General features: G+C 32.1%; 1 pseudogene; it reads right to left on the minus strand.

The window, feature by feature from the left end:
• Nucleotides 1-7,167: 7,167 nt before the first annotated feature.
• Nucleotides 7,168-7,286, minus strand: LOC118608879 (annotated as a pseudogene).
• Nucleotides 7,287-21,684: the final 14,398 nt, after the last annotated feature.

A 21,684-nucleotide genomic window follows, 5' to 3' on the forward strand; every position in this document is an offset into this window, starting at 1 on the left:
TCAAAATTAAAATTAAATCAAAATTAACAATGTTAATGCTAATTTGAGTTAGCTTCATAATTAGAAAAAAGTAAATTTTAATTTGAAGTTAGAAATCTGTTCTTTAATCTTTGCTTGATTTCTTTCCTTTTAATAATGGGCTTCAATTGTTTTTAGTGTTTAACAAATGTCTTTTATATTTATTATGAGGTGCAGTTATATTTCAGAAATTAAGAAATTTTTTATTGCCTGCCAGTTTTGAAATAGACACACCACTACTTAAAAAAATAGGCATGATTATTATGCTATAATACAAAAGGAATCATCATGAACTCCTCTGACAAATATAATTGGTTTTCTTGTCTTAGTTGCTAAAGGGAGACATCAAAATCAAGTGACTTCCAGCTCCTGAGCTAAAGAAAATGCTGGAAATTGCTGGAGGATGATACTGATTATGCTTTCTTGCAGAAAGAAATTTAGCCTTTTTGTGAGTTAAGACCTTAAGGTGAGGAAAAATGGAAATAAACATGTTATCTTGTATCAGTTGTCTGGTACTCAATAAGCAAACAATATGTAATAAATAAAAATTGGAGAATAGTTTGCCAAGTATAGGACCCACTCAGAAAATGTAGGGTCAAAGTTTGAAACCAATTTCAAGGTCTTTCCTATTCAGCTTCATTTACCCTTGGCAAAGTAGTCATTTCTTATTCAGAAAACTTTCCAGAAGTTTAACTGAAAGATTGAAAAGCTTCGTAGTCATTAAATGACCCTGAAAAATAACATTTGTAACTTTTCAGAGAGGTACAGTTAGATAAATGATCAGAAACTTAAGTTTCAAATGACAGATTTGATTCAACATTTATCTCTCCTTTTATTCTTTAATATGATCATGTAAAACGGGCCACAGACAAAAGACCGAGGCATGGTGATGGGTATCTAGATCTGGGGAGGCTCTTACAGAAGCAGTTTACTTATAGAGAATTCTGAGAGCTCATTTGAACCCTATAAGATTTTACCCTATGTACACCATGCACATGCTACTGAAAAGAAAAAATAAAACCAATTTTAAGAGTATCAGGAGAGATGGATTTGTTAGTCCTGAAAGCAAGGAAAAATGGACAGAGAATGATAAATCATTGAAGGTCATTTATTGGAAAGAAACAGAAAGAAGTAAAATGCAGAACTGGAGCTAAGCTACAAATAAGGAGTGTGATAAATATTTCTTATGCCAAGTCCAGCATGTGATATTGATGTAGGCCTTTAATGATATTATATTGAAGGAGCACATGAAAGTCCTTAGGTACTTCAATGTGTGTCGGACATAAAGCCCTTCATCTGTGCACAACGTACTTACATTTATAATCATCAAGAGGATAAAACTTAGCATAGGGAGGATTTAGAATCTTCATTGCCAATTCAAAGTCTATGATCTTTAATATTTCCTGCTAAAACAGGACCAGCTGTTGGAAAGAAATTAAAAGTCAAAGAACAGGTTGATAAACCACTGATTAAGCCTTGACTTACTCTTATCAGGCCTCCAAGATAACAAGGACAGTTTCAGAGAAGATATCCTTTAATGTTATCTTGAGATGTTCTATACTTTAAGACTTGTTTTATTCTTTAGTTTCTAAGGCTCAGTTGGAAGATGGATATTTTTCCCAGCCAGAAAATCTTTGTTTTTTGTTTCTCTTCATGTCTTTCCAAACATAAGAAAATATACTTTAATGTTAAAGTCTCTCGCTTATGTTTTCTGGTCTCCAGAGAACATCTATGGTTTCTGGCTCTTCAGCACTATTCTTTTCAGAGATGGCTCCTTTTCCATTCAGTATGATTCTGTTGGGACTGCCAGTCCTAATATCACATGCTTTCAGATCACACAAGTAATATCACACTCCTGGTCATAGGAACGGGTATATGACCTTGACCATATTTTTCTACACATTTATTAATGTTGCATGATTCAAAGGCAGAGATGTGACTCGAGATAGGTCAATAAATGTATTTCTCCAAGAATCTTCATTTTGCAGCAAGGAGAAGGTTCTTGCCCTTTTGGGTAATAATACTTGAAGGTTACTGTATGTGTTAGACTGTAATTTGGCTGATGTTACAAAGACCTCAAGTTAGTATTAGCTTACACAAGACAGAAGTTTATCAACTCATTATATAAAAGTCTGATCTGTATGGTAGCTCTCCTCAACCAAGTCTTAGAGGCGCAAGCTCATTCTATGTTGTTATCCTGCAATGCAAAACATACAGCCCCGTCTTGTGGTCTTCTACCTTATGTCTGCATTACAACCGGTGAGAAGAGAGAGAACAAGGAGAGACCACATCTCATTCTTGCAAAGGCATGAGTAGAAGATGTATATACCACCAGTGCTCAGATCATATTGGCTATAGTTTACATAGCCACACCTCTCTTTAAGGGAAGCTGGGGATAGCAGCCATTACATAGATAATCATATATCTGGTTAAAAATTCTATTGTTATAGAACAAGTGGAGAATGAAAACTTAAGGAAACATATCTATTTTTCCAATTTGCCAAATATAAACATCAGGATTTCCTGGAAGCTACCCTTTCTAATAAATGAAGTCTTCCTATAGTTCATAAGAGTTGGTTGGAGTATTTGAGTGCATTTAAATTTTTGAATATAGTTGTGCTATTTCCTAACTTTCTAGATAAGTAGACAAATGAATTTATTAATTTGTGTGTATGTGTGTGTTTTGCTAATAAATTTTAGTCAAGCTGTTTTCTTAGTCATTCAAAATGAATAAAAACAACTGGGCTTCCACTGCTTCTTGTGTGACATAAGCTATGTGTATAAAAGTGGAGTCTCCTGAAAACAATGATCATTACATATTTAAAAGAGCTGCGGAGTATTTGTCTCAAAAAAGATTTAAACAGCAAAGAAGTTAAGTTATCAGATGGTTGAGACTTGATGAAGGCTAAAAATAAGAATGAAAAGTCAGGAATTATTAAGAATAAAATCACAAGTAGCCATTTCTTAAATAGCTGGTATGTGCCTAAACCATCAAGAGTTAAAGTAATCTCATTTAATTTTTACTTCAAATATATAATAACCAGTATTACCCCTATTTTATAATAAAAAATTTAAATAACTTTTCCAAGATGATAATGGCTAAATCTGACTCCCAAGGCAGCCCAAGTCTTGTCTTAGCATCATCATTACTAAAATTGGTTTAATAATGGTTATCATTACTCACTGTCCTTTTTCACACACCCGTCCGACAACCACTACTTCCATATCACCATTATATCAGAAGTACTCTCAGCACTACTGCCCCGAATACCATCTAAGGTTCTGCCACCATCCCCACTGCTTCCAATAACAACCCCAGAATAATAATTCTTGAGGAGATATAAGATTTAAGTATTTGCTTTATTCCATGTAAAGAATAGCATTAGACACAGAATGGCCAATACAATTAAAATAACAACAACAACAACAAAGCACTCCATATTTTATGTAAGTTAATAATTAATTTTTCTTCTTGTATTTCAGAATATATTATGCATACTGTTCAATTAATTCTTTAATATTTAGATTTCATAAGGTCAAAGACCTTGTTGTGTTAACTGTCCTATTGAAAAAATATAAACCTAACATGTTGTCACTGTCATTCATTTACCATAGAGAATAGTCTTTTTAGTGACAGGCTTTGAACTTGATTCGAGAATGCAATGATGATCAAGGATATGGGACAACATTCAATTGAGTGAGTAGTTGTGATAATATGTGTTAAGTGCAAAGAGTGGGGAAGTATATAAGGATAAAGAAAGACAAAGCAGAGGCACTTTAAAATTTTAAAATTTTAGGGGTGAAGAAGTAAGTGTAGAGTCACATAGACCATGCTAAAAGGTAGACTTTATCCTAAGGGCAATGGGAAGGATTTCAAGTGTAGTAAGACAATGAGGAATTGCACTTTAGCATTTCACTTTAGATTGCTGCTTGCGTGGTGGAGAAAGAATTATGGGGTTGAAAGGTAAGGACCATTATTATCCTGTAGTAGTCCAAGTGAAATGATCATCTCAAGAATTATCTTGCTTGAGATGGGAAAAGTTTGCTTTTACTTTATAATGACAGTGAGAAGGAAAGAAATGCACAAATTCAAGAAATCATTATGAAGTAGAATCACCGTGACTTTTGATTGATTAAAACAGAGACATAAGAGAGAAAGAGGATTTAAAGAAAGTCTCACTGTTTCTGTGTGGGGCCCAGTGTCTGGTGATGTAATTTATTTAAATATGGAGGAAAGAAATTTTGAGGGAAAGAGAATAAATTAATTTTTTTTATAAATAAACTTTTTATTCGAAAATAACTTCGCATTTAATAAAAAGTTGCAAAAATGATACAAAGAATCTCGTAGACTTTTTATTCTCTCTCTGTACAGATGGAGGGAAGGGGAGACAGAGAGGGAGAGAGAGAGAGAGAAATAAAGAGAGAGAGAGAGAGAGAGACAACTGTCTCTGAAACATTTAAGAGTAAGTTGTTCATATTATACATTTTTATCTCTAAATACTTCAGTGTATATATTTTTAAAAATAGACATTTCTTTATATAACCATATTGCAATTTTCCATTTTAGGAATTTAACATTGATGAGATGCTTTAATGTAGTATCCATATTCCGACTTTGTTGATTGATTCAATAGTGCATTTTATAACATTTTTCCCTCCACAACTGAATCTGTTCCAGGATCACATATTGCATTTCATTATATGTCTCTTTAATTTCCTTTCATCTGACATAGGTTTTCAGACTGCCTTCCATTTAAAAAAATATATAGCCTTCTCTTTTTTATAATAGAACATTTTCCATTTGAAATTGTCTGATATTTTGTCCTGATTAGATTTACATTTAAGCAACCCAGGTTATAACATTACATAAGTGATGTGTGTCCTTCTCAGAGTATTACATTCAGAGGCACATGACGTTCACCTACCTCTCCAGGATGATATTTATTTTGATCACCTCATCAAGGTATTATCTTTTTTCCCCACAGGGTAGTTTCCCCTTTTCAGCTTATAAGCCTTTTATGAAGAGACACTCCAGACATACAAATAAACATATGCTCTTCATTAAAATCTCTCTCCTCTTACCCTTCCCCATCCCACAATAGTTTATCATCCATCGATGATTCTAGCACGAACCAATCTTTGCTATGTTGGTTACAAAATGATTTTCCAACTACAGCACTTCCTCCACATTTATCAGTTGGGACTCTAAAAGCCCCCCCTCTCCCATGCATTTTACTTAATCTACTTATTATAACTAAAGACTTGTGGGTTTCTATATTTAATGGTTTATAATTTATTGTCATCTTTACTTGTTTTGATGTTTATTTTGGTCCCATATTTGGCCAGCTTGAGTATTTGCCTTCAGCATTTACATATGAATTTTGCTGCAGTTGATATTTAGTTTGAAGCCAGCTCGTTTTAACATGGAATTCTCTGTTTAGCTGTCTCCTATTGATGAATTTGGTTTTGTGTACATTGAGATTTTAGTTGTCTGTAGAACGTAAAAGAGGAGCTGTTCAAGAGATTGTTGAGTACATAGTTCTGAAAGTCAGGAGAATAATTTAGGTTGAACCATTTCCTTAAGAATCCTCAACTATATTCATGGTAATTGAAGTCTTGAAGGTAAGTAAGATTACTGAGTATCAGAGTGAATAGCCATCTAGAGCTTAAATCGAAAATAATATTATCTAAAAACAATAACAACAGTAACAACTACTGAGTTTATGTGAAATTACAAAAGTACTACATATTTATTACAGACATGAAAAAAAAATCAAACTGGAGGCATTTAAGAGACTTTTACCTGTTGCCTGCTAAGTAATGAACACAGTCAAAATTAGAATTCTGTTACCTATTCTTCTTTACAGGTACTTATTCTGTATTTCCCATGAAATGTTACCTTTTAAGGAATACTTGAATGAAATCTGCCTGAAATATTTGTGTTGATACAAACTGATTCTAAACTTACTTCATAACAAAGAATCAAAAATGCCTAGGATTCAAACAAATATGAACAAGCAGCAGAACTCAGACAGATGAGCTGAAAGCGAATATTCTACATTTTGTCTGCTGAAATGCAACCTTTTACTGCTCCTTGTGGTCTGAGGTGCTCTGTGACTGCATTTAATGATGTCCAAGAAGCATTAAGAATGAGAAGCTATGTGTTTCATGAAAATTTCCTCTAAAGTAGGCCCCACCCCCAAAAAAGTCATTAACCTTGGTGATTATAAATTTTGTATCTGTATTTATTTTCGTATGGGGAGGAGTGATGCAAACTAATTATGCCATGCGGGACTGAAAGACTTGAAGTCAGGAGAGAGTGAGTTCAGGGAGCACATACGATAAAGCACTCCTACGAAAAATGAACTGATTGTCAGGGTCAAAAAAAATAATCACCAGAACATGTGTTTTTAGTCATGTGACTAAAAAAAAAAAAACACGACGTTTTAGAAAGACAGACAGAGTAGTCTCTTCAGAGGAATTCACAGAATTCTTTGGCTGGTTGTCATTCTTAGGTGAGCTGATGGATTGGTATGGCAGAAATAGTGTTAGAATGAACAAATGTTCCAGTTAAAACTTTCCAGAAAGTGATGGCATGAGTCAATGACAGTCGTTCTTCATACATCCTTATAACTCTATCAATTAAAGTATTTTATAGCATTTGTAAAAGAGATTAGATTTGTTAAGCATTCACTATGTCTTGAAATAGTTCCAAGTGCTAATATGTATTAAATTAATCTTCAAAACAAACCGCTAAATTATGCATTATTATAATTTCCATATTTTAGATGAAAAAACTGAGCTCAGAGAGGATGAATAGTTTGCTAAAATTGTGCAACTGGGCAAGTAAGTGTTATCGTGATTCATTTAGCCTCTTTCCAAAGAAATCAGCTTAGAAGAATTAACCATTTTCTGAAACTTCTGTAAATGAATTAATTCACAGTTGGCTGCAGGAATGGACTCTCCCACAAACAATGCTATTATGTTCCACATCTATTTCAGAAATACTGATCGTCTAACCCCATACCAGACTGTAAATTTTTTTTATTTTTTATTTTTTATTTTTATTTTTTGGTGAGGCAACCCTTGGTTGACCTCACAGGTTGCAAAGACCTTGTTAGCTTGCAATCCCTTATTTTTAATTTTTTATGCCTATAGCAACTGGTCTTCCTAGGTGGTCTCCCATCCAAGTACTAATCAGGCCTGACCCTGCTTAGCTTCCAAGATCAGACAGGATTGGGCTTGTTCAGGGTGGCATGGCCATAGACACTACAGTGTAAATTGATATCAAATGATTAGTGTATTTCTATTTTTGAATACTTATGAATACACAGAAACTGAATTCTCAGAGTGGTTATATATACATATGTGTATATATCTCATAAATTTTCCAAGAAAGCCAATGATAATATCTTTATAATAGAATAGATCTTATTTTTCTTATAGCTTAAGAAGAATGTCATTTAACTTTTCAATACATCTTAGATATGTCACATTATTTCATAATATTATAAATTTAATTTAAATTTATAATATTGAATAAAAAAACTATTGTAATATTAAATTCGTTACAAAAGTTCTTAAGATTTTTTTTGAGAGCCCCTTAATTCTGTATGCAGAATATAACATTTAAATTATTCTTCGCTATCTACATGGTTTATAATCTGTTATTCATGGAATTATTCTCAATTTCATTAATAGCACTAATAATAACATTCATTATTTTGTGGTGTTTCACAATGATCCTTGAAGACCAGTTGCTATGTATAAATCAATGAAATGCTAAAACATCTGTTGCTACTTTTTAAAAAGTTGGTCATATACATAAATTACCTGTCATCCATAGCCTGGGCTCCATCTGTTGGACAACGTATGCCATTGGGCAATGGGCTTTTACTAACTGTTAATTTTTAAAGCTTTCAAATATAAGTGACTCCTTTGTATATATTATACGTAATTTTGAATATAATATATACACTAATACTTTTGCATTCCTTGTGAACTTTACATTATGAGCAATAAATCTTTATTATCAAACTAGATAGTTTAATCTATTGTAATAAAAATTTGCTTTACTGTAGTTCATTACTTAGCTGATTTTACCTATCTTTCTTAATGTTGTTGATTTTCTTCAAAAAGAATCATTGCTTGCAACACAGAAGAAATTATTTTTTTCATTATCCTAATAAACTCTCACATGATACTAACCTTAGTGTTTTAAGGTCCATCATATCTCTCTGTAGGAAATGACCAATTAAGAGTTTTTAATAAATACAGGGTTCATATTATGATTTTCAGTGTTTTTCTCTAAATCTCAGTGATATGATACACATTTGCCAATTTTATTTTTTACATCTTCCCCATTAGCAGTTTTTTCTCCTCCTTTCATTCCTTCATTTGTTTCTTCCTTCCTTCTTTTCTTCTTCCCTTCCTTCTCTCTCTCTCTCTCTCTCTCTCTCTCCACCTCCCTCCCCCGCTTCCTTCTTCCCTCTGTCCTTCCTCTCTTTCTTTTTCTTTCTTTCTTTCTTTCTTTCTTTCTTTCTTTCTTTCTTTCTTTCTTTCTTTCTTTCTTTCTTTCTTTCTTTCTTTCTTTCTTTCTTTCTTTCTTTCTTTCTTTCTTTCTTTCAACAAAGAAAGAAAGAAAGAAAGAAAGAAAGAAAGAAAATGAGCCATATTTTATTTAATTTATTCTCCAACAGTGATCATTTAGATTCATCTTCCTTTTTTTAAAAAAAAATATTTATTTTTTTTATGGTGACATTGGTTAACAAAATCCAATAAGTTTCAGTTGTATACTTTAACAGTAAGACATATATATATTTACACTATGTGTTCACCTCCCATAGTTAGGTTTCTTAGACTTATCTTACTTTTTGCTGCAAAAAGTTAACATCATCTTAAATAAGTCTTTGCCAACTTTCTTCAGATATATCTATAAAAATCCCATAAGTAGAATTTTTATAATGAGAGGTATGTACTTGTATTTTGAATTGAGGTTGAGGAACTAGAATACAGGTCTTCTTGGTGATCAGATTTCTAAGTTCTCATATTTTCCTAAATCCTTCTTTCTTGATAAAGTTTTAAAATGCTATTTTTATTTTTAAATTATACCAATGATACATGAATTTATATTTGATGAAATATTATCTGGAGGAGAAATTTTTATTTGTGTTTTATTCTCTGCCAAACCATTTTGTGTGGGGAGACACATACATACACACAGAAATAAACACAGATTTTTTCCTTTTTATGTAATGTGGGTTATACTATGTATATTGTACTATGAATATTATCAGATCATTAGGTCAAATATTTTTATGTTTTACATTGTAAATCGAATTTACTAAGGTATAATTTAACAATAAAATTCATTCACTTAAAATGTACAATTTGATGAGTTTTAACGAATGCTTACTACACTCATGTAACCATCACTATCAAGATATGAAACATTTTCTTCACCCTGCAAAGTTCCCTTAAATTTCTTTGCAATTTTAGCCCCATGCAACCACTGAGATGATTTCTATCATTCTATATTAGTTATGTCCGATTTAAAAATTCATATAAATGGAATCATACAGCAAGTAGTGTCTTGTGTTTGGTATCTTTTTTGATACCAGGAAATCATTTTTTGAGAGTCAGTCGTGTTGTTGCATGTGTCGATCTTTTGTTCCATTATTACTGAGTGTGTCTATATATGGATTTATTTATGCATTTACTTCTGATGAACATTTGGGCACTTTCATTTTGAGGCTATTTTGAAGTTACTCTGAACATTTGCATATATATCTTTTGGGAGACATACAGTATCACTGGTTTGGGGGAAATACCTAGGAGTGAAATTGCTGGGTTATATAGAAGGCATATGCTTAATTTTATACAAAATTGACAAAAATGAAGCAGTCTTCAACGTGATGGTATAATTTTATATATCCTCCAGAATTTCATCTTAATGTCTTACTAAAGCAGATGCTGTTAATATTTGTGCAGACATATTTATTAATATTTTTTAATAGTCCATGAATTTAGTCTCTCACTAAGGAATCTTTGCCTAACTTAAGGGGTGAAGAACTTCTGTTACAGTTTCTTCTAGAAGTTCCATAATTTTAGCTTTAAATTTTAGATTTAAGATCATTTCAAGTTAATTTCAATAATTTATCTACTGTCAGATAAGCGTAGAGCTTTACTTTTTTTATGTGAATATCTACTATTTTAACATGATGTTTTAAATTACTATTATTTCTCAATTGAACTACTTTGCACCTTTGTTAAAAATTAATTGACCAAATATGTGTGGGTTTATTTCTGGATTCTATTCAGTTTCTTTGATCTCTATGTATGTTTTTAGCACTGCAATGTCTTATTTTCACTTTGAATAGTCCTTGAAGCAGTAGTGTAAGTCCTCCGACTTTATTCTTTTTCAAAATGTTTTTGCTAGCCTCAATTCTATTTATTTTCATTTAATTTTAGAATCAGTTTGACAATTTTTAAAAGCCTGCTGGAATTTATATTTTCTGTCATTGATTTTCAGGAATTTGGTTGTGATGGGCCTGGTGTAGTGTGTGTGTGTTTGTGTGTGCATGTGTGCACACACACACACATTTACACATTTATCCTGCTTTAGATTACTTGTGCTCCTTGAATTTGTGATTTACACTTTTTAATCAAATTTGGTAAGTTTTTGGCTATAATATCTTCAAATATTTTTCCTGTCTAACTCGTCCTGGGACTCTATTGCACATTTTAATATCATTTGATATTGCCTCACATCTCCTGAGTTCTTTTTTATTTTTCTCCAGCTTCCCTTTTCCTTACCATTCTTTAGTTTAAATGATTTCTATTGAAGTTTAAATTTTATTTTTCTTGCACCTTCAAATCTGACGTTAAATTTCTCCAGTGAATATTTTATTTTAGGTATTTTATTTTGAGGGGTCTATAAGTTTTATTTGATTCTAAAAAATATAATTCATCTCCTCATGATATTCATATTTTCTTTAGATATGTGAACATATTGTAAAGTCCAAAGATAGTTTGTGCTTGGGATGCTGAAAGAATTGGCAAGAAGACATCTTAACTGAAAGGGAAAGAGAGGAGAGGCTCAGTAGTGGTTATGGTCTGTGAGATAGTTGGGGAAGGGATATGGATTATGTACAACTTGGCAGAAAATTGTGAATTCATCATTAATTCATTTATCTGAGTAAGGTGGAAAGCCATGAGATGGAAATTTAAAGAAGATGGACAGAACTCATTTTCATTTCTGAAGGATTTGTGTTTTTGAAGGATTTTTGTAGAAAAGAGCCACAGAGAAAGCAGCAGCAGCCATGTGTCTCGACGCAGTATTGAATAATTCAATATTAATAATTAATCGTATTGAGTTGTGGTGTTATTTTAATTATAGACAAAACTCTCAGATGCACTTGGCTCTTTCAATTATTCACACTTAACTTATCTGCCATTGTTAATGTTAAACTTCATCTTGATTCCTAGTACGTCTATAACTAGGTGATGACACTATCCAATTAACCAGAACATTCCCAGTTTACGCCTGTTGAAGCTCAATTAATATCCGTTGATTACTTTTAATATGCCTTTGCCATCAAGTGTCCTGGCATGGATGATAAGCTACCTAGCTGCTTTATCTATAAACTCATTACTCTTCTTTCATTCCCAACTTTTTGGGTATTCTTATATATTTATTGTTTTTAAAACTATGGTTTGTTTTTTATCATATTTCAATAAAAAGTCAAATTGATATTTTGGGATAAAATTGAATTTTTAATTTAATTTTGGCATAATTAATATTTCTGTAATATTTGGCTCTTCCTAACCACAAAAAAAGAGTTATGTACTTTTAAATATTGAAATCTTCTGTATCCTCAGTATATTTTCAAACATTTTAAATATAGTTTTTGCACAATTTTTAATGCTTATGTGTATTTCTTTAACAAAATGTTTTCTTATGGAAGTTTTTGAATGTGACGAAGTAGAGAATTTAAGTTAACAACCTGAAATAATCATCATCTAACTTCAACTAGTATAGAAACTTTTCCTAATTTTCACTTTAACTTTTTCTACATTGTTATTGAATAATTTTTCTCCTGCTTTATTTTCTAAATAATTATTGTTTATAATGTGCTTATAAATTGCCTCATTTCTAAATTCTATTATTGTTTCAAAATGTTTTTCTCATGGAATTATCAAGTAGAAAATCCTATTAATTGCAAATGATAATTTTGATTCCCTTATTTCATTAGTTATACCAGTTATTTGGCATTCTTATCTCATGTTTATTAATCTCTAATTAACTGGTATAGATTTTAAACTAACATTATAATAAGTACCCTTATAACATTATACTTATTTTAAAGAACTATGCTGATAAAAACTTTCATGCCTTCTTTAAGAACTACAAATTGTTTTTGCTGATATTATATGTTTGCCAGCATTTGATTGAGATTTCTTTTTGTAAATATTAACAGCTTTAATATGAAAGCAACATCCATTTATTGCACAAATGTTGAAAAATATAGAAAATTATAGAAAAAAATTATCTTAAATTTCGCTACCAAAATATAACTTTAAATTTTCTTAATTTTTAGTAGTCTTTTAATTAACTTAAAAATGTATATTTGAAAAGTTTCCTAATACATGATAATTTAAATCCAGATTTTGCACCCTTAACTTTACATAAACACCATTTTCAATGGATGCGTAATATTCTATTGGCTCCCTGTATCACTCTGTGATAAGCTATAAGCTCCCAGGCTGTGCTACGTTCCTGTGGTAAGGGCTTCACTCAATTGCAGTGTATTCAGCGGGGTCACGTGGCCAAGTCACACTAAACCAAACACCACTCTAGACTACATGCTTGACTTTCTCTAGATCACATTCTATTCCATCACTTAACAGTTAAACTGATTACCAATCATATGATTGGTAAAATGATTTCTTCCTTAGAGAGACATAAGTATTCTAAACTTGTACATATAGAGCCTTCTAATTTATGGTAAAATTAGCAATATTACAAAGAGTTATTGACAAGCCCACTGTTATAGTGGGAAAATTCTTAACAAACCTTCCATAGTAGTGAAGAGAGCAAAGAGGAGAAAAAGTAAAAACAATTGATTTCAATAGCACATTATATTTTTTAACTTAATAGACATACATTAAGTTCCTAAACAAAATAATTAACAAATACACATTTTACACAAGCATGTAATATTTATCAGAATTGAACTCAAATTAACCAATAAAGCAAGTTTCAGCAAATATAGAAAAATCAAAGCATAAAATTAACATATTCTGATGACAATTCAGTATAGTTAAATAAAATATATTTATCCCTCCCCCATATACTTACACATTCTAAAACACTTTATAAATGATTTATGGGTCAAAAAATTAATATAAATCAGAAAGTATGACAACTATAATAGCATTTTATTTGTCAAAATCCATGAGTTGCAATTAAATTAGTTTTTAAGAAAGTTTGTAGTGCTAAACGTTAAATGGCAGATTTTATTGTCACCACATTTGTGACCCCATTTAAATTATGGCTAAAATTATTGTGTAAGATATGACGTAGTGCTGAGAATTCCTTCCATGTTCATATAGGTAGTAATAATTCTTTGGATATAGTTTAAAAAACAACTATGAATACACCTGTGTTTATAAAAAAGAACATTTCTATATAGGATGATTGTATCACTTCCTAACCTTTCCATCAACATTTATCTTCATATGTTCATCTGAACTACTTTATATTTTCCAAGCAAACTTCTCTCTGTTTGGAATTCTCTTCTCCCTTTATCCTCCTGAAAATTGTCTACTTTTTTTATTTTACTTTTTTATTTTTTTATTTTTGTATCTTCTATCAAAGTATCCCCTCCTCTAATTGTGGTCTTTGGCTTTGCTCTCTGGTCATCACACTCTCTCTTTTGTAAAATGTCTCTCAAGTGCATGTATCTGTGATTTTACATGTAGAATTGTAATGGTTTTATATATTTGTCTTTATATTGGTCTAAACATTTTGAGTTCATATACCATTATAAGTATTAGCACAGTACCTGCTCAATGAATAACTAACTATTAAACTCTAGCAAAGGGAAATCATACAATCTCTCTACATTCTTTCTTCAGCCATAAAATAAAATGGATGCATTCTAAAACCTTATTCTACTCTAATGATATATAATTGTAAGTCTCTATCACCATATCACTAATTTATTTCTCTAGGGTATTAGCACAAAAGGATTTTAAGAAAATATAGAGATAGAAAGAAAGAAGAAAGAAAGAAAGAAAGAAAGAAAGAAAGAAAGAAAGAAAGAAAGAAAGAAAGAAAGAAAGAAAGAAAGAAAGAAGAAAGAGAGAAAGGGGAAAGAGAGAAAGGGAGAGAGAAAGGGAGAGATGAAGAGAGAGAGAGATCCCTGTATTTATAGAGTTTAATATTAGTTTTTTAAATTTTATTATTAGTTTCAAGTATACAGTACATTTGTTAGACATTTATACAGTTTATAAAAAGATCCCCCTAATTGCTTTTTCTCTCCTTAATATTAGATTTTAAGTGCAGATAATGTCAGTGGAGGTTCAGAAAGGGAGGACAGGAGAGAAGTAGACAGAAAGAATGATGTGGAGCATTTATAATTAGAAAACATGGTAAATAAGACCAATTCATGAAAGATTTAGATAAAAATCTATATTACAGGAGAGAGCCAGGACACTGTGACAAAGAAACTAATAGAAGGAGTAGGTGTCACTGAGAGAAGCATCAACATTATCTGTGAAGCACAACACTTAAGATGGAAATAGAAAAAATGCTTGGCTGTTATGTTAATAGAGAGTTCCGTTTTCCTTTGTCCTGGATCATAGTAGATGCTATAAGAGCTAAATGAGGGTTAAATATTTGAGGACGACTGTCATTTAAAATGATTTCAAAGGAAAAAATACACATTGGAAAACCTTTAAAAATATTTTTAAAGTAGACACTTTCGAAATCTTTGTCTGAACTGAAAAAGATAAGAGGAAAAACTTCATATCTTTTTATCATAATTTCTCTAATTATCTACATAACTTTACATATTTCCTTTTTGATTGTTTAGGATAAATCTTCATTGTATTTGGAGAAAAGAATTAACCCAATAAAGGTTACATATATTATTTCAGAAGTATCAACATGTTTTTAGGATGGATACACTCTCTTATTTTATTTGCCTCACTCTAAACACTAAATTCTAATAGTTGATGGTTTCATTGTATCACAATGAAAGTCAGGGTGGGCTTAAGAAAAAAAGTGAAACTTTCAGAAGGAACATTTGCTATTGATTATGAGAATGTGTCAGATATGTGTGTGGGGGAGAGGGGAGGGTGAATGGTGGGTAGTTGCATGATCTATTAATAAGAAACAGTTTGATGCAGGAGATCACTAAAGCATGGCTAATTCTGAAGCCAAACCCCACACATTCTTAACTTTCCCCCCAGCTTTAGAACCAGTCTCTACACACTCAGTACAGGAACTGGAACATTATTCTTTGAAAGCAAAGCCAGTGTTTAGAAAATCTGAAATTGAGCTAACAGCACAGCATATAGAAGTCACACAGGATGTTATTTTAAACTGTAATGCAGAAATGTCAGTTCATTTGATATCTTTATTTGTTACATGTGGGTTTGAAGAAAGCATGTCATGTATATTTTTGCTTTAGAGGTACTTTGTTATAGCGTATATTCAACTGTCCAGGAAGTTTGAGGTCCATTAAAGAGGCTGGATCTTTACTGAGCAGCTTTTGGAACTTGGAGAAGAGAACATACAATGATTTCTCTCATCTCTTCCCCCCAAATAATATATACTTAAAATTATGACTTGGGAGCCATTCAGAGAAGGTGTCTAACTGGGTGAATCACATAATTGAAATGGTTATGCAGTTTAAACATTTAACTCATATTCTATCAGCATGCTTCCTTTCCATTGTACATAAGTTAAAGATTTAAACACACAATTGAATCCAAAGAAAGAGTTGTGCAATATCCAGAGGTAAAGAACCTCATGTTTAATTGGTTGCACTTGAATTATGTTTATGCTATCTTTACAAACTCCTCTCTTCAAATTTCTCACTTAAACCACATTCTACATTCATATTTTCTCTTTTGCATCATGTTTTATTTGACTACTTCCAAAATTTTAAACTGCATAGTCAATTGGTAACTTCTACTAATTGATTAGCTGTTGCGAAAGGGAAAATCGGGAATGTGAAGTTTTAAATCAATGACACATGCTTTCATATTCACAGCATTCTGGAGATTATACATCTCTGTTTTGTATAAAATGTATAAATAGGATAGAAATTAGTTGAAATTTTTTATGTCTCTATATTACAGATAAGCAGAAAATTCTTTTGGATACAACACTGAAAGCAATCCTTGGCAATTTTCTTGGAATCATTTCCAAAAGAAAACAAAAAGAGCAATTATTTTTCTCTAACAAGGACATAAAAAGAGAAAAATATGGAGTGAAAAAAGACTTTTGTCAATAGAAAAAATGAGAAACAAAATCTGCAAGCCATAGCTGCACCCATATATTGTAGCTGTAGGGACAGAGAAACTACAATTTAGTGAGGGTTCACCATGGGATAATGGTGGTTTTGCATCTTGATAGAGGCCACAGTGTATGAACAACCAAAGCACTTTGAAGATAATGTACTAAAATGCCTGTCCACTCCAATTTCATTGAAAGAAACCACTTGTCAGTAGAAATATTTCTAAACAGGCTATGGGGTATTTAAAATATTATATAATTTTAAACTCTATTACCTCTAACACAAGATTTTGTTAAGGCTACATCTTTTTATTTATACTAGTGAAAATAAGCAGAAACTATTTAATGTGGAGAGATTTTTATAATTGTATGTTCAAAAAAGCAAAGCACACTTCTTTCCAAATGGTTGTATTGATTTTAAAAAGTATGCAAAGCTAAAGATACTGAACCCATTTTAGTTTTAAAATTGTATTTAAAGCTGCTTAGGTAGAGAGGAGGGTGTTGTATACTCTTATAGATGTATGTTGCACAAATCTCAGGTACTTAGGTTGCAATCAAGAGCAGCACTGTTGACAACCATTGAATGAATCCCTTGTATGTTTTTACTGATGTTTTACATTTCTATGTTTTTGCTAATATTTAATAATTATTTGGAGTGAAGTAAGGGATATATTATTATAGTTTAAACAATGATAGGCACACAAATTCTCAAGAATACCTTTTAAAAATTAACTTTATTGAAGTGATGTTGACTAATAAAATTATATAGGTTTCAGGCATACCATTCTATAATATATCATCTATATTTTGCATTGTGTATTAAAATTTCCTTTTGTCACCATATATTTGACCCCTTTTACCTTTTTATACCTCCCTTCTCCCCATTTTCCCTATAGTAACCATTCAACTGTTGCCTGTGTCTGTAAGTTTTTGTTTGTTCTAGAGTAGCTTTTTTGACAGTGAGTACCTCTTTTATCCAAAATCTGAGCAACTCTTGTCTCTAAAATTATTTTATTTATTCATTCATTTACTTCTCCAACAAATTCATATCTACTGTGCACTGTTTAGACATAGAGGATAAAGCATTAATTAATTAATGTATTTTGATAATTTGTGGTCAGTCATTTCCTGGGATTCATGACTTGATGTGGGGATTTCAGGGGGTTTTGAAGAGAAAAATGAGAGACTGATGAGAGAGCAACATTGAACAATTACGTGATTCAGTTTTTCAATTTTTCCACAGTGTGAGAGCTCCTTATGTTGGCTATATTAAAGCCTTCTTTCTGTGAGTAATGTTCAGCAATGACAGTTTATTTTGATTTGAATAAGACTTGAGTTTTCCACTTTCAATGGACACAAAGGTGCAGGAGTTAAATTCATAGTCAAAGATCAATTTTGAAAAGCTCAGTTTTTGCATATGCGAATTCGTGATTGTAAAACATAAAATCATTACATACACACTGCAAAGGACTTGGTGAAAAAAACAAATTATGTATAAAACCTTCAGTGAATTAATATTTTCTTCTTTTAGAAGAGAAAACTTTTGGAGTTCAGGCCTTGCTCAAAGCTTCTTTAAATAAGAGAGAATATGATATATAATTTAAAACCCTAAATGTAAACAAAATAAAATATACCATATTACTTTTGATATTTTGGATAAGAAAAAAATAAAAGATATTCTCGATAGAAAAATAGAGGGGGAGAGGCACTGGGTGAAGCAACAATACTTTATGGCTTCTAAAAATGTCACCTGTTTCGACGCACCAAATTGAGTGTGAAAAGAGAGCTTTCAGGAAAGAACTGTGAGTCACCTGGACTGTGTTGGCACTGTCATGGCAGATAGGCCCACCATATATCTCTGACGGGGACCATCGGAGCTGTTGTTACGGCTGACCAGTGGTGCTGCCCACAGCGCACCAACTGGGTTAACATGCAGACTCTGGATCCAGACCATCTGGAATATCAGAAAAGTTAATTTACTTTTTGCTGTTTAAATTCCCTCATCCTCAAAGTGAGGCTGGCAAAATTCCATAATTCATGGAACTGCTCCGAGTTAAAAAGTTAGGCCTTGAAACACTCTCTGGTGCCCCCAAATCATTAGCTATTATCATTTTTGTTTCCACTAGGATCTATTTCAAGTATTGCCAAATATTACAATTCTCCTGAGATCTTTTATTAACCCCGCTCTGTCTTATTTTCAACTGACAATCTCAGTGTCCAATTTATCAATATCATTGAATTCCCTGAATGTCATCTCCCTCTACTTCTCACCTCTTATTAATTAGCTTATTTATAAAAACAAACTTTGTTACTTCTAGTCTTCTATGCTTAGGAATAGGATGCCTGTCCTGCTAGCTCCTCCCCATCCTTAAATTCATCCTATCTTCCCTTCTCCTCTCCATCTATCCTGCTTTAATCTTTTGTGTTTCCCCTGAATGATTCCAACTTTCAAACTGGTTTCCTTGTTCTCTTCTAAACCGTTTTGCACAATGTGGCCAGACTGGACTTTTCGAGTTATTTCTGTTCAAGTTGCTCCTCTATGTACATCCTTTCGGTGCTACCCCTTTGTCATTAGAATAAAGTGCTAATTCCACAGCATGGCCCACATGATCTGGCTTCTGCCTGCATCTTCTTCCACACTTCCCACCACACTCCCCTTCTTCTACTTTGCGCCTCCAGACGCTCTGCTCTTCTCTGTGTCGCACTAATGGAACAAAGTCCTTCCCACTGCAGGGCTCTGCTCATGTTCCTCCTTGCTTGGAATATCTTTCCACCATTCTAGCATTTTCTTTACTCGACTTGATATAATCCATGTCATTTCAAATTCAATATTGCTTTATATTAGGAGAACTTCTCTGACATTCCAAACTAGTTAATCATTATTTCCCCTTAAAGTATCCTAAATTTTCTCTTCCTTCTCTAAGATATCTTCAAGTTTCCTGTGCTACTTATTTAAATTGCAGATTTAACATTTATTTGTTCAATTTTTTAATAATTCAACCAAAACGTCAATAAACTCTGACTGTGTTTACTTACTCACAGTTGTATTTCTGGCACAAAGTGAGACTGGTCAATTATTTTTGAATAAATAAATGAACAAATGCTGCTACCATCACTAGGAATTTTGATGTTGAAAATTTCCTTCACCCTCGTCTTCAGGCTATCAGATTTCACAATTTACTGCAAGAGTTTTTACATTAGCCTCAGTTTTAAACTCTCTGTAACCAGTAGAAAAAACTGACTAGGAATTTTAGCTATTTAAATCAAAATATGATGAATCAATATCCTTACTTTTATGGATAAGATTTTTTTATAGATAAAATAGTATAATTATGTGATTTTAGAACTAAAATGTACCATCAATGACTCTGGGTGCATTATTTGCAGTCATCTTATAATTTCGTGTTCAACAGGTAAAACTTGGTTAGGTTCATTAATCTCTCTTTGACTTGATTTTCTCATTTTCAAATGTGAGGATATGCTTAATCACTTTTCTAAAGCCTTTAAGGCACTTATGGAATACAGTAATTACTCAATAAATTATAGAAGTTCTTTATGATACTGCTTATTAATATTAAAGCCAGATATAGCAGTTATATGTGAGGCCTGTTTATATATTTATCTTTTCACCATTTTGACATTTTTTATTAGACTTGATGCTATCCATATCATTTCAAATTCAATACTGATACGTGTGTGTGTGTGTGTGTGTGTGTGTGTGTGTGTGTGTGTGTGTGTGTAATTCAGAGTATTACTTGCCAGGATATTCATTGTAACTAACCAAAGAGCAAAATATTCCATAGGAAGGGGCCAAGAACAAAACTAGTTTTACAGTAGGTATGAAGTATGTGTTTGTTGTAAGAATGAATTAATAATAAAGCAACTGTATGTAATACTATAGATCTTTCATTTCTTAGAAATACAGGAAAAATGGAAGAAGCTTCAAAACTAAAGGGTTAACTTAGCAACACTAGGACATTTTAAAATCTTATGTAACCATGTTGATTTATGAATTTACTTTTTCATATATTACTTTGGATTTTAAGTGTAATTTCAATATAATTAAACATTTAAATTAAAAATGATAAAGAAGTCTTGGTAAAAAGCAACATGAATTTTTTTTTCAAAATAAATTAACAAAAACTTTAATGCTTTCTAGTTGTGATAGAATCTTTCACAAAAGATTTTAAGTCTTATGCTGCTATTTCTGGAAACGGGTCCTGTATAGGATATTTTTTAAATGTCTCTATAATTTTTTTATCTCGAGGTTGAAAAAAGAATATAGGCATCCATCTATGGCAAATGTCCCAGGAGTAATAATAAATGGTGAAATGAATATGAAGTAGCTGGCACTCTAGGTCTTTCCTGTGGGGCGACAACCTGAGAGGTCACTCTCAGAAAACACTCAGCTCAGTATTATTAAATACTGCCTTCCTTAATAAAGTGATTGACCCATAATATTATAGGCTCTGCTTCTCTTAATTGATCTTAAAAGTAATAAGTACAGAAGCAGGGTATGATCCTGCTTCCGCTGTCACCAAGGCAGAGGGTAAGAACACACTTTCTTCTGTTGAATTTGTTGGAATTCATAGATGGTTATGTTCGGAAGGAGGTCTGTGAAGTACCTGAGCCCTAATCATAAGTTAAGACAGCCACAGTTGACATTCTAGATCTACATAGTTAGGGTGATAACCCAAAAGTCAACTAGCCTCTCTTGTTTATCTTTGTGTAGGAACAAGAGAATTGCTATACCCAAGCATGCTAAGAAGAGACATTAACATGGCATAAGTCTGAAGTCACAATAATGTTCAGGAGGAGTAACCAGAGCTCTTCCTGGAATAGAAACTGTAACAGAATGGGAAAACTGGGATTAGGTATTACTGGTGGCACTTCCATTTGTATTCATGACATACCCCCTCCACCTCCAGCAAATAAAATTTTAAAAGATTTATTTTCTGAACTAAATATTTGTGCCCCTCCAAAATTTATATGTTGAAACCCTAATGCTCCACTCCATAGTATTTGGAGGTGGGGCCTTTGGGAGGTGATTACATCACAAGAGTGGAAGCTTTATGTAGGGTTAGTGCCCTTATAAAAAATAGAAGAGACATGAAATCTGTGTGTGTGTGTGTGTGCGT

This window comes from Rousettus aegyptiacus, unplaced genomic scaffold (genome assembly GCF_014176215.1).
Source record: "Rousettus aegyptiacus isolate mRouAeg1 unplaced genomic scaffold, mRouAeg1.p scaffold_m13_p_10, whole genome shotgun sequence".
NCBI lineage: Eukaryota > Metazoa > Chordata > Mammalia > Chiroptera > Pteropodidae > Rousettus > Rousettus aegyptiacus.